This window comes from Rhinatrema bivittatum, chromosome 1, assembly GCF_901001135.1.
Source record: "Rhinatrema bivittatum chromosome 1, aRhiBiv1.1, whole genome shotgun sequence".
In the NCBI taxonomy this organism is placed as follows: domain Eukaryota; kingdom Metazoa; phylum Chordata; class Amphibia; order Gymnophiona; family Rhinatrematidae; genus Rhinatrema; species Rhinatrema bivittatum.
This window is the reverse complement of record NC_042615.1, coordinates 293,701,411-293,714,778: the sequence shown is the minus strand read 5'-3', so window position 1 is coordinate 293,714,778 and position 13,368 is coordinate 293,701,411. Positions and strand designations below refer to the sequence as shown.

At 40.3% G+C, this 13,368-nt stretch overlaps 1 long non-coding RNA gene across 3 annotated transcripts in view; it reads right to left on the bottom strand.

Moving 5' to 3' along the window:
• Window positions 1-354: 354 nt before the first annotated feature.
• Window positions 355-13,368, bottom strand: part of LOC115088340 — a 55,232-nt gene continuing 42,218 nt past the window's right edge. For 2 of the 3 annotated variants that reach the window (XR_003855756.1, XR_003855755.1), the window contains exons 4-6: window positions 11,011-11,047; window positions 7,847-8,173; window positions 355-1,814 (exon numbers count right to left, since the gene is read on the bottom strand). This is a non-coding gene — a long non-coding RNA (uncharacterized LOC115088340). Of the gene's footprint in view, window positions 1,815-7,846; window positions 8,174-11,010; window positions 11,048-11,143; window positions 11,194-13,368 lie in introns of all 3 variants that reach the window. The other variant, XR_003855757.1, reaches the window with a different exon arrangement.

Sequence of the window (13,368 nt, the reverse complement as noted above, 5' to 3'; positions counted from 1 at the left end):
TCCTGTTTATCCTAAATATTGTTTTTGAGTTGTGCTGAACGTTTTGTTGACCACTTTGAATATCTGAAAAATAACCTCTTTGTATAACAACTGCCATTTTTCAAAATGCAAATATTCTATGATATTTGCCTTCTGTAGCCAATGGCAATGATGTTCAACATGAGAAGCAAGGACATTTCTATAGAAAGATCTTCATCTTAGAATTTGCTAAAATGTAATGAAAGCATTAAAAAAAAGAAATACTGGGTTTCCTTCTCCTTCCAGCATAAGCGTCTTCCCCTCTCAGTCACATACTCATGTTGTACCCATTTCCCCAAATAAAGACACAAAGCTCTGAGTCAAATGAGTTTTTCTTTTATGTGGAAAATGTCATTGCCACAGCACAAACAAGAGGAAATTCCATGAATTGATAAACTGAACAACTACCATTAATACATACACATGTTTTAAAATTACCAACAATATGACACCAAAATGCTGTATATGAAAATTCATGCTCAGGGTGACCAGCCTTAAAATTACTGTTCCTCAGCTACTGCTACTATATCAAACCAAACCTCTCTTATCACTCGGCTGTAGACTTCATTCCTCACTTTCAGGGACCCAATTCAGTAAAAGTCTGGCGTCCCATGTGCGTCCTCACTACATGTTTCCTACTAGGGAACTGCCATTGCACTTGAGTCACAGCACCACAACTGCTATTGGGTTACAAACACTGACAAGGGCTCTTCACTTCGCCCATTCTTGCATGCTGGCTACCTTGCTGTTTATGCTGCAACTGCCTCAAACTCCTCCCTCCTGTTCTCACCAGAAATGGATGGGAGGGCAAGGAACTGCAAGTAGGTTGAGTTGGGCACAAAAAAGGTGGGTTTTAAGGCTCGGGTCTAACAGGGGAGAAAGGAGGCTATTAAACCCTTAACTGCGTGAAATGGGAACGAACTATGAAAACAGCTATGACAACAGTGCACTTGGCTTTTAAAATCCCCCCACTTAGTGGTTAAAGCAGCATTTACACGCATAGGCGCACATTCACTTTAAATTGCACATACGTGAGTGCAGTCAGACTATTTTTATTACCCTCATGCATATACATGTTTATGTTAAAAATTGGCCATGTCCCCAGGTGCAGGCCAACAAATGGGCACACATGTGCGCCAGTATGAAAGTTGCCATCTTTGGAGATAATTTTCAAAAGGATTTATATGCTTACAATTGGGTTTTACACATGTAAATTCACTTTACGCATGTAAGTAGGCTTCTTTAAATTGCTACAACATTTACTATTGAATTTTCAATAGTCATTACATGCTTAAGTGCACTGAATGTGGGCAATTGGCTTTTGAAAATTGCTACGATATTATGTTACAATTACATATGTAACTCCTTTAAAAAGTCACCTAATGTATTATCCTTGCAAGTATTGCAAATAAAAATTCAGTACATGTACATTTACATAATACATTTGGTTTCTTATACTCTATAGGAAACCAAGGCACATGGCATTATAGGGAAAGAAAAATACATGTGCATATAAAAATAAAGAACATTAGATTTTTGTAAATTAGAAAACTACTAAGCCTGCTTTATACAATGTCTCAGTTCAATTCAAGAAAAATTTCAAAATTTCCAACTAAATTCTGGCCAGACTATTTGCATAAGTTGTTAGTTTAATCTCATGTGATTTTTTTTAATCTTTTAGATGAATGTCTTTGCAGTCCAGTTGACTAATGAAGCAGCCACTGATGCTCAGGAAGACTTGTTTCCAATGTGTGAATCCAGAATCAACTTGCTTCCTAGAGAAAAATGTCCCAAATCTCACAAAAGAAATAATACAGTTTTATTTAGAGTACAGAGGGAATGTAACAAATCTTTCAAAATTAATAATAAGTAAGCTACAACTGTGAAGCTAACTTGAAAATAAGCAAACAAAATTTATCTAATACAAAAAGTCACTTTAATTCTCTTGTTAAAAAAAAAAAAAAATTCCACAATGAAAGGCTAAGCTTGCTTAAGGTGGCTGAATATGAAAGCACCTAAATGGCAACAGCCTGTAGCAAAAGAAAGAAACATTTCCTCTTCACTTATTTTTTTTGTCTGGCTTGCAGCCTCACTGCAGAACAAAAAACATTTCACCTCATAGCTATCTCTCCCTTTTTTTTTCTCTTTTAAACTAGCAACGGTCCTTACTAGAAGGGTCGTTGCTGTTTGACAAGACTGTAGGAGGGGGTGGGATAGACAAAACTGTTTACATAAAATAATATATAGAGCAAGTGCTAGGAAAGCTGAAATTGGACAAGGCCATGGGGTCAGATGAGATACCTCCCAGGATACTGAGGGAGTTCAGAGATGTGCTAGCGGGTCCGCTGAAAGACCTGTTCAATAGATCCCTGGAAACTGGAGTGGTGCCGTGAGACTGGAGAAGAACAGTTGTGGTCCCACCAGGGCCGGTGCAAGGGTATTAGGCACCCTAGGCAAACCTTACAGTCTGGCACCCCCTCCCCATACACAATTTTAAATTATGCATTTATAACATATTTTACATGAAAAATGACATTCTGAGGTAACATTAATATATGTTATTGTGATAATTTCATGCACTGTTGTGATGCCAACAAGAAAACTTTGCATCTTGGAATTAATATGGCATCATACCTAGTATGAGATATTTCGGCATGGTCCGAAATATATCATAATAGGTACTCAAAGAACAACAACCCCACCTATGAAAAAGAATACCACAAATATTACACCAGAATCTAAAATATCAATACACCTCCTATCAGGAAAACAGAACAGGCCAAGCTACTACAGATCACTACAGAAAACCACATGCTAAAAGAAAGCTTCATCTCAGTCTCGCATGCAGAACACAAACCCTCACCAAATACAGAATAAAGCCACATAAAGTATAAATAGAAATGTGCAGACAAAAACTGATCTGTAAAACACATCACGCCAGACTCTATACAGTGTAACAATGGAAAAACAAAAATTTCACTATTCCTCGTGAAACAAACCAATAAAATAAAGATATATAAATCATTAATCATAATTATAAAATCATACAAATAAAATAATTTCAAAACAGCTGATGAATAGAATATCCAATAATTAAAGATTCATGCAAATTCTGAAAGCTTTACCAAACACCAAGAAAATATTTCAAACAGCAGACACATCACATACTACCCAATAATTAAAATGTAGTCAATCAAGAAAAATGAACTTAAAAAGCCACCTTTACTTACCCTCTCCAGCAGTTCTCCTACTCCTTTCTCTTGCAGGCCATACCAGAAGCAGCAGTAGCTGCTAGTCCTCTTCCTTAGGGATCACAACCAGTCTCTTTTCTCTCTCTCACACACACACACCAGTCACACCCTCAGGACCAGTTTCTGTCTCTCACACACCAATCATCTCTCCAACCAGTCTCTCTCTCTCACACATACACAAACCCACACACACATACACCAGTCATCTCCCTGATCAGTCTTTCTCACACATACACACGTCACCTCTCTGGCCAGTCTCTCTAAATCATACAATGCTCTCACTCTCTCTTACTTACACACAGGCTTTCAATCACACACATGCTCTATTTCACTTACACACAAGCTCTCAATCACACACATGTTCTATCTCACTTACAAACAGGCTCAATCACACACATGCCCTCTCTCACAGCCACAAGCCAGCCAAAAACATGCTCCATGCACAGAAGCACACTCCCTGACTCACATATACACCACACACATACAGAAGCACCCTCCCTGTCTCACATACACATTACCCCACAGAAGCACCTTGCTTTCAGACTTGCAGCATTTTTCACTTTTACTAAAAGTGAAAGTGATGCTCCCAACCATTAAATAAGAAAACCACATTCCTATCAAAAGGCGAAATGACACCCTTCCTTCAGGTTCTGTCCTCCCAAGGGACAGCCACCCACACCGTACAGCTTCTCTTGTTTTATGCTTTCAGGCAATAAAGCAAGTGTCTTTCTTCAAACTATCAGTCGTATGATTATTCATGTGGGAGATATGGAACAGAAAGATATCCTTAGTCGGCTTCCTTAAATGGGAAGATTCCAGTCTTAGTCATTTAAAAATATACATTGTCTAAAGGCTTAAAAAAAAGAAAAACCGTTTCAGATTCTATTCTAGTCTTCATGCTTAAATTATGCTTAAAAAAAAACCAAAAAACCCACCTGGCATCAATATCTTAAATTTGTGATTTTGCTGAGATGAACATTTTAAATACTTTAATTTTTTTTGCTTTAGTATTTGTCTCTACCCACTTTAAGTTAAATTTTATTTTCCAGAAGAGGGATGCTTAAAATTCAATAATTTCATCTTTCATCCAACTTTTCAAAAGTTGTAGTATATGTATTATCATATTTCTTTTTTTAAACTGGCAGATTCCTTTCTCACATACACACACACTCACTCACAGAAAGAAGATCGGCGCTGAGACAGCCAGCTCCCGACTCGCCCTGCCTTCCCCCGAGTGCCACCCTCCCGATACCCCCCCTAGTGGTCCAGCGGAGGTCCCGGGAGCGATCTGCCGCTCCCGGGACCTCGGCTGCCACTAAGCAAAATGGCGCCGGTTACCTTCAGCCCCTACCATGTGACAGGGGCTACCAGTTCCATTGGTTGGCCCCTGTCACATGGTAGGGGCTGACGGCCACCGGCGCCATTTTGCTTAGTGGCAGCCGAGGCCCCGGGAGCGGCAGATCGCTACTGGGACCTCCGCTGGACCGCTAGGGGGGCGCGGGTGAGTGGCACTGATGGGGAGGCAGGGCGAGTCGGGAGCTGGTTGCCTGCCGTGACGCCCCCTAAGTCTCGGCGCCCTAGGTACAGGCCTAGCTCGCCTAGTGGTTCCTCCGGCCCTGGGTCCCGCTTTACAAGGGTGGTACCAGACAGGAAGCTGGAAACTACAGGCCAGTTAGCCTCATCTCGGTGGTGAGAAAATTAATGGAGACTCTGCTGAAGGAAAGGATAGTAAATTATCTACAATCCAGTGAGTTGATGGACCTGAAGCAAGATGGATTCACCAGAGGAAGGTCCCGTCAGAAAAATCTGATTGATTTTTTTTTGATTGGGTGACTAGAGAATTGGATCGAGCTTTTCATTCGGTCCTGCATAGGAGGCTTGTAAATAAAATGAGAAGCTCATGAGTGGGCACCACCGTAGTTCAGTGGATTGCAAACTGGTTGACTAAAGGAGACAGCATGTAATGATAAATGGAACCTACTCTGAAGAAAACGGTGTAAAGCAACATGCCCCAGGGATTGCTTTTGGGTCCAGTTCTGTTCAATATCATTGTGAGCCACATTGCGGAGGGGAAGATGAAGTCTGTCTATTTGCGGATGACATGCCAGAAAAAGTAGAGAGAATGAAAAGTGATTTAAGAAAGCTTGAAGAGTGATCAAAGCTTTGGCAGCTGGGATTCAGTGCCAAGAAGTGCAGAGTCATGGATCTGGGATGTGGTAATCCAAAAGAACTGTATGTGATGGGGGGTGAAAAACTAAATGTGCACGGACTGGGAGAGGGACCTTGGGGTGGCAGTGGTTAGTGATTTGAAAGTGGTGAAGCAGTGGGACAAGGCAATAGCTAAAGCCAGAAGAATGATGAGCTGCGTAGAACGAGGAATAACCAGCAAGAAAAAGGAGGTGATGATGCCTTTGGCGATGCCTCACCTGGAGTACTGTGTTTAGCTCTAGAACCCGTATCTCAAAAAGGATAGAGACAGGACAGAGGTGGTCCAGAGAAGGGTGACCAAAATGGCGTGGGGTCTATATTGGAAGACTTATAAAGAGAGGCTGAAGGTTCTGAATCTGTATCCTCTGGAAGAGAGGAGGTGCAGGGGAGATATGATACAGACCTTCAGATACCTGAAAGGTTTTAATGATGTGAAACGTTGAATCTTTTCTGTTGGAAAGGAAACACTAAAACTAGGGATCATGAAATGAAACTCCAGGGGGGGATGACTCAGATCCAGTGTCAGGAAGTATTTCTTCACAGAGAAGATAGTGGATGCCTGGAATGCCCTTCCAGGGGAGGTGGTGAGGATGAAATTAGTAAATGAATTTAAGAGGGCATGGGATAAACACTGTGGATCCCTAAAGGTTAGAGGTAGGAAATGAAGAAAAGGGTGCCTGGGGGTAACCTGCATGGAGCAGCAGTTACTATCCTTAATAAGAAGGTATTGGATTACTACCATTAACTGAATAGCCTTGATGCTTTGGGTGCAACTGCAACATCATTCTCTACTTCAATGATGGCTGGGGGTTAATTGGATTCAGATGACAGCCAATGCTGGGCTCTGACTTTTACCATCTTGGGTAATGATATGCAGACATCAGGGGAAAAAAAAAAAGCACAGGACTGCTTCTAGAGCCAAGACCAAAAGCAAAACAGGTTCAAGCAGCATGTCTGACTATAAATATTACTACTCTTAACATACAATTTAGAGGTAACCAGCAAAGAGTGACAGTTACTACAATAAATAGAGACAAAGGGGGATAACCTGCATGGAACAGTGGTTATTACCATATGAAATTTGCTTGGCAGACTGGATGGACCATTTGGGTTTTTTCTGCCGTTGTTACTATGTATGTTACCTTTTATACTTGATTAAAAAGTTCCTTAATATTCAATCCCTTGACAATCATTGGCTCCAGATAAGTATCAACCACCCAAGCTCTGATGCAAAAGCCTACAATTTGTCAATTTGAATTAAAATAGATTTTCATGTAAAGTTACTTATAATAAGTTCTAGTTTCTTCTGCCCAGCATATCAGTGTAGTATAGAAAATAACACAGCTTTGGCTTCCAGCCAAAGTAGCTACCCTGCTGGGAAGACAGGGACATCAAAGAGAATGACATCCCCACCACACTGAAGTGATAATGACTTTTTTTTTCTCAAAAGGAACATCTGATATTTGCTTTCCTCTGTAACTAACAAACAAAAGGACTGCAAAGAGTCGTTTAAATTTCACCAATTGCCTTTTGAACTTAGTTTTCTTGAGCAAGAAACAATTTTGAATTATAAATGCTTCTAAAAAGTCACATGCTTACAGTCCCATATTTATAACATTTAATAAACCATTTCTATTATTGTGTATTGCCATTCCATTTTAAATGCACAGTCCATATAGATATAACCATAACAATATGTATGCCGCTTTAGAATATCAACACCCTTCAACATTACTGTAAGACATGAGGCCAAATGCTGAGCAACTCCAACCAGAATTCAAGAAAGCTTAGGATAAGCACAGATGATCCCTAGTTGCGAGGATGTGAAGGGGAAGACAGAGACGAACAGTGATCATCTGGGATCTAAGGTATACCAAGAAGTAAATTGGAGACATTAGATAGACTTTACTGTCCTTATCTGTCATCATATTTATGTTTCTAGTAAAATATTTTTACAATTTGAAAATACTGTTTTGTAAAATACTGTTAAGTGAATTTGGACAATATCCTTAAACTAAAAAAAACTATTTCCCAAGTGGAGGAGAGATATCCTCCTCACACATATCTGCTACTTATAGAATTCATCAAGTGGAACACCACATAGACACATTAAGGACTGGGAGAAGGGACTGGGTTGTGCCTTGAAAAAAAGAACAATGGGAGGATACTTTAGAACTAGGATTAGTAAATCAATATGTATTCTGACAGTTGCAAACAAGTATAAACTCTTCTTTAGGTGGTATCTAATGCTCAAAAGGTTGCCTCACAGCCAGTTACATTTTCAGAGTATCCACAATGAATAGATATGTAAATAGGGGATGCAAAGTTAAAAAAACCCCAACAATATTATTAAATTAAAAAATAATTACCTGTCTCTGAAATGGTGAAATCTGAGTGCCCTGAGGGTCCCGTGAGGTCAAAGAGCTGATGGCACCATAGGGCTCCATCAGCACTGCAGAGTGGGCACCTGGACCTTCAATAAGAGGGCTACTGGAAGACGGGAAATCCTGTGTGAGTCCAAGAAATGTAGACCTGAAGTGTAAATGAGGCCCGAAGAAAAGTCTTGCTGAAGGAGGTCGGTAGAGAAGCAGGGGAACCCGGAATCATTGAGTCCTGGAGTTGAAGGCAGCGTGTGACTGCTTCATGGCTGACGGGGCTGCTGGCTCCGAGGAAGGGGCCCACAGGAGTAGAGAAGCCTGTGGGGACAGAATTTTTCAATAGCAAGGAGAAGCATTGTAATGTGCCATGTGGGGGCAGGAAAAGGCTCCCACAATGACAAGAAGACCTAGGGAGCCATCGCTGAGGTGAGACCCGGGGCTGAGGGGGATTGGAGGTTGGAGGCTGCTGTCTTGTGTAGCTTCCAGCCACACTGAAGACTGCTGCAAGAGTGAGTGAAGGTTCTCCAGGGGGGGGGGGGGGGGGGGGGGGGGGGGGTGAGGCCGCATTTGAGGCTGCTGGAGCAGCAGGGAAGCTCCCAAGGTGAAGTACAGCAGAGAGTGGGAGGGGCCAGAGCAAATAGCTGAGCATTAAGCTGCTGCTGGCCCTCGCCTAGTCCCTGGCCATTGCAGTGGCTGTAGATGTGAATCGGTTATTTACTCTTTCGGATAGTAGAAAGACTAGGGGGCACTCCATGAAGTTAGCATGGGGCACATTTAAAACTAATCGGAGAAAGTTCTTTTTTACTCAACGCACAATTAAACTATGGAATTTGTTGCCAGAGGATGTGGTTAGTGCAGTTAGTGTAGCTGTGTTTAAAAAAGGATTGGATAAGTTCTTGGAGGAGAAGTCCATTACCTGCTATTAAGTTCACTTAGAGAATAGCCACTGCCATTAGCAATGGTAACATGGAATAGACTTAGTTTTTGGGTACTTGCCAGGTTCTTATGGCCTGGATTGGCCACTGTTGGAAACAGGATGCTGAGCTTGATGGACCCTTGGTCTGACCCAGTATAGCATTTTCTTATGTTCTTATGTTAGCCTGTTAGCATCATCATGGTTTTAATAATAAGAGGCCACAGTAAGTGTCTGTGGGTCCTGGAGAAGCCCCCAGCACAAAGTTAAGAGGAAGGCCGCAATGCTGGTGATGTCAGCAGTGATGTTACTGGCGTTAGTGATCTGGGGCTGAAGAAGCTTAAAAAAAACCCCAAACAAACACTGAAATAGAACAAATAAAGCAAAATCAAAAGAAAATTAAGCAGAGCGCAGGAGGATAGCCCTCAGGGATACTGGGGATGCCTTTACTCAAACCTAAAAATCAACTTTAACACTGGAAATTGCCCAAATGGAGCCCTGATATGTTTGGGGTAAAATACCCATAAAATCATTAAATTAATTACAGTGGGCATGTAGGCACCATGGAAGCATCTAAGGACCTTCCTCCAGATGTTGTTTTGATGGTAAAAGTCAGATTCTAAAAGATGGGCATCAGTGCCAATGGGCAGTTTTCGGGTTTTATGAGGGGTCTGTGGTGTCACGCATTAGTGATGGCTGGAACAGGGCATATTTTTGTTATCTGAGTAATGCATTTTTAATCCTAAAATTAAAGTTTATTGCAAAATAGAATCCATTCCACTGAAGTTTAAACAATCTGGTCCGGGTTTTCCCTAGTTAAACCTGTAAACTAGGAAACCTGGAAATGGCTTCGCCAGCAACCAGTATAAGGCAGGCATAATTTTACAAATCTAGGATGAAGCACAACTGCTCATATAGTGACAAAAACACTTTGAGAAATTTTAAATAATGCCAAAAATCTTCTAATATGGAGAACATCAGTAACAAGGCATAGGGAAAGCTCACTGAGTGTTATGTTAAGGAATTCTCACTTAGGCTAGGGACTAATTTATCCAACATCATCAGTTTTCGAATTGTGGAGAGAGAGGCTGAAAGTTACAGGAGCAAGAGTGCTGGCACTGTGCTCTGCTCTATGACTTAGAAAAAATGAAAAAGTTTATTTTAAATAGTAAGAACAGTGAACACATATTTAGGGTGCGATTGAGGAGAGTGAATGTGTAATTTTGAACATGAATTCCTAGAAAGGTAAGGAAGAATCAGGATAGAATAAAAATAATACAATGGCTATACCGTGGGACTTAATTACAGCATGGATAGGATTAGTGAGAGACTGAAAAAAAGAATGTTTGGAGACTGCAAAGCTCTGACAAACTTGAGACAGCAAAGGCTGTTTGCTATAGCCAAGAGGCGTAGATAATTCTTTTGAGTTCTTGGCACAGAGATACCATTTGACAAGGAAGGAAGGATTTTATTCAGCATGCCAAGAAGAGATTTCTGGCTTGAAAGTTAAATTATACCAAGAAAGGTCTTAGCTGAACTGGGGAAAGCTGGGTAAATCTCACAGGGATTACCATCCCAGAGAAAAGCAACTTCATCACATCAAGTGGACATCCTTTATCCAAAAATCCCCTCAGCCAGTCAGAGTAAAAGGGAAATTACTAAAAACGAGGGAAGCTTATACCTAAGAAACATTTTCTTATGACAGACAATAAAGTAACACATCCCCCTTAATAGGAGAAAAGGAACAGTACCAGTGACCTAGTATCAATTATTCACCAGTGTGTATGGAAGTGTGAAAGTTTAAATCCACTGTTCTCTCATAGATTAGAGCTCCACTACTTATTTTATTTCTATTAGTTACAGAAATAGATGCACTACGATAGCATGGACATTACACATAGGATACACTGCACACTGAGTTTTTGGAAGAATTGTGGGATCACTAGGAAGAAGCCTCCTAAAGGAAAGAAGAGGACAATGAGAATCGAGACGTTCCAGCTCTGGCAGCAGATCCAGATGTGTCAGCTTTAACAACTTAAGCAGTTAAGAGGGTACACACACAATCAAAAAAAGCCAGACTTGAATTAAATAAGGACAGTAGTGACACAAATTATCAAAAACAGAGTAAGAAAAAGAATTGAAAGGAAAGGAACAGAAAAGGAAGAAATAAAGGAAAGGGAAAACACATAAAGACTAGAGAAAGGGGAGAGAAAGGAAAGCAAGATAAAACTCAAATACTTACCTGAGCAGAAGGATCCAGAGAGGATTCACAGCCATTCCTGAAAAATATAAAGTAGTGCACAAAGAATCAATTAATTAATTATACTATAGCAAGCAAATAAGAACAATTCAAATGAGAGTAGCTCAAGCGTTACTTGTCTGATTAGTTCAGCTGTAATCTGATGTCTTATTTTCACCTGAGTTTCTGCAGTATAAAAAGAAAGGACAACGTTGCTATTATAAAATGTTAGATGATAAATGTATGTTGCTTGTTGGGAAAAGGTATTACTTCGTAATAAGAAAAACTGTTGGTTAGAGATAGGAATGGTAACTTTAACACAAGCAAGCGCTCACCCATATATGTGGGTGTGAGCTCACATGCACATGACTTTATATTGCCCGCGCAAGTGCACGTACATTATATATAAAAAACCTATTCACGTGTATGCGTGCTTCTAATTTTAAGCATTTACATGAGGAAATGTTATTCATGCATTTTCCTTAGGACTTGTTGGCTTTTACATGCACCTTTACATTCTTTCATGTGCGCCATTTTATAATAGGCGCACATGAAGGAAATTACCAATTTTACCAATTAGTCCACCGGTTTGGCCAGTCTCTCTAAATCATCAAGATCCCTCTGGTTCTTCGGCCTGCATCCCCCCCTAGTTTACCCAGACCCCCTCACGCAGTCAGTTTTTGACTATAAAGAGAGTTTTAGTCTGACTTACACCTGAAAATTAGCAGAAGTAAAAATGTGCAGGTAACAGCCATAGACGTGCCGTGTTTGCAGGCTATAGAATCGCAATTTATACGTGTATATGTTGGCCCCGTCCTGGAACGCCCTTGACCCACTCCCTAATCCTCCCTTTTTATACACAAGCAAAGTTATTTGCGCACCAGCACTTATGCACATATGTGCAAGGCTTATAATATAGCACTAGTGCGAACAAGCACTATTTGTGCACGCAAATTCGTGTGTGCACATCTCTTTTAGAAGTCACCTTTAGAATTCACTCACAAGAAGAATTACATCCTTTGATTTCCCCTGCCTTCCCTGTAAACCCTGGGAGCTTTTGCTGGGTGGGCTGTAGGCCCCTTTTTCCTCGTGGGAGACCTGACTGGAAGGAGGGCATTGGATTGTTCAACTGTGGGACACCATCGAAGAGCCTGCTACCAAGGACCACACACATGACTACAAACCAACATTAAATACCTTGGCTGCAACATCCATTATTATAGCTAGAAGCTGTGCTCCAAAGTTACAGTCTGATGTAATTATTGTAACCAAATGATAAAGAGTGGATCCCCTGTCTCTGGATGATTTCTTTATAACTTTTTTTTTCCATATAATGCTCTCCCAATCCTCAAATGGTGGCATCCATAGGAAATTTCTATTAGCCCAAAGACAAAAATAGCACCTCCTGTAAGGTGCACCCTCAGCACTTATTGTCTGATAGGAGCCAACACAGTAACGGTAGTCTCCCTTCCCAGGCTTTTGCACATCACTTACAACCTATGAGGTATCCAAAACTGAGCTACACTCTGAGCCAGAGTACTGGCTCCTGGATGATTGATTTAATAGAGGGTGAAAGGGGAAATCTAAATATCATAAAATATTCTCTCCTTTTCTGCAATTCATGGAAAATGCCAATCTGATCAAAAACCCACTTCACTTAAGAATATTTTTTTCCTCTTTAATGTATTTTCTATTCAGTTCACATTATTGTATTATTGCTCCTGTTGATAAAATTTGAAAGGCTAAATTTAAGTTGGCATTTAGAGCTTGCAGATTAACTGCTGTTGTGGGACTGAAACACACTGGGCCTGAATTTTAAACGCATTTTACATGCATAAAATCGAGTTTTATACATATAGATGCATTTATCAGTGTAAGTGGGCTTTTGAAAATTGCTACAATATATGACATTGAATTGTCCATGGGATATCCAAGTGTAAATGCACTTTATGCATGAAAATTACTTTTTAAAATTGCTATGACAGTATATTACATTTCCATGTGTAACGCCTTTTAAAATTACCTCCATTGTGTACACAAACAAAAGGAATGATCTCTAGGTTGTAATATGCAGTAGATTTTTTTTTTGTGTGTATGGTCTGCCAAAGTAATGAAATGTTATATTTACCATTGTAGAACATGTAATCATACTAACCTACAAATAAAAATTTAGGATGAAAAAAAAAAAATTCCTCCCACACCATCTTATTTTAAGATCTTGCATGTTAATCTCCTGCTTTCCTCTTTTTCTGTAGTCTCTGTTCTTCTCCTTTAGTCAGAGTATTCCTACCTTGGATCCTGCACTTTACTCACATACATTCCCTCCATATCTATTTTTTTTTTAAGATGGATAAAGATAGA